Genomic DNA, 1,056 nt, shown 5'->3' on the forward strand with positions numbered 1-1,056 from the left:
TACTTCTCTTTTATAAATGCTTTTCTTTTATATTGTTGTATTTCTCTTTTATTTTATTTTCTTATTTTTGTGAAGCACTTTAAGATTGAACTTTTAAAGGCGCTATAAAGTTTATTATTATTATTATTATTATATACTTGCTTAAAGTGTGATCTTATCGTGTTGTTTATCCTGTTTAAAAGTGATATCAGTTGGAGGAAGTGCACTAAACTATTCAGTCCTGATGAAAAGATGTTCACATCCCATTCTTTAAATTATGTATTTGACTCGGCCATTATATCTTAATTACAGCATTGTCGGCACCGATAGCCTCATGGGCAGCGCGCTGACATATGGCGCCGTTGTGCTTCAGGTGACCCGAGTTCGAATCCCGGCTCGTGGACCTTTCCTGATCCCGTCCCCCGTCTCTCTCCCACCTCGCTTCCTGTCCACTCTATACTATCCTATCACAATAAAGGCAAAAATCACCAAAAAAAAAGAAGAAAACTTAATTACAGCATTACTTCACTGATTTTCCTCCTGCTGCTGACTTAAATGTATGCGTTGTTGAAGAGTTCAGTTTGTCTGTTGGAATATTTTCTCTGGCTGATGCTGATGATTTTTCCATGCCTCAGGCTATAGCAGAGCGAATGAGAGAAGCAGAAACGGCTAGATTTGTTGTCACTGTGAACCTTAGACAGCTATTCTCTTCTGCTATCTGAAAGATGGCTTCACAACACACACATGTGACACATACATTTACGCAGTAGTATTTTCCCTTCAGTAATAGTTCTACCAGAAAGACTCGGGGGGCAAAATAGCGTAACAAAGCATACAATTATTAACAGCCCAGCAAGCAAGCATTTATAAAGTTCTTTGGCGTAGTAGTATTAGAACACGATTGGTTAGATGCGAAGGTAATAAGTGACGTAACAGTTGAGTCTTCCTGGCAGAACTTACGCTAAAGCTTTCATTAGTGGCCAAATTCCAAAAAAGCATTGAGTGAAAACACTCAGTGGACACACATTACAGCTGCAAAAGGAAAGTGGTGCATTTGAATGTGATCTTCACGTGCAC

The sequence above is a fragment of the Rutilus rutilus genome (genome assembly GCF_951802725.1).
Source record: "Rutilus rutilus genome assembly, chromosome: 17".
NCBI lineage: Eukaryota > Metazoa > Chordata > Actinopteri > Cypriniformes > Leuciscidae > Rutilus > Rutilus rutilus.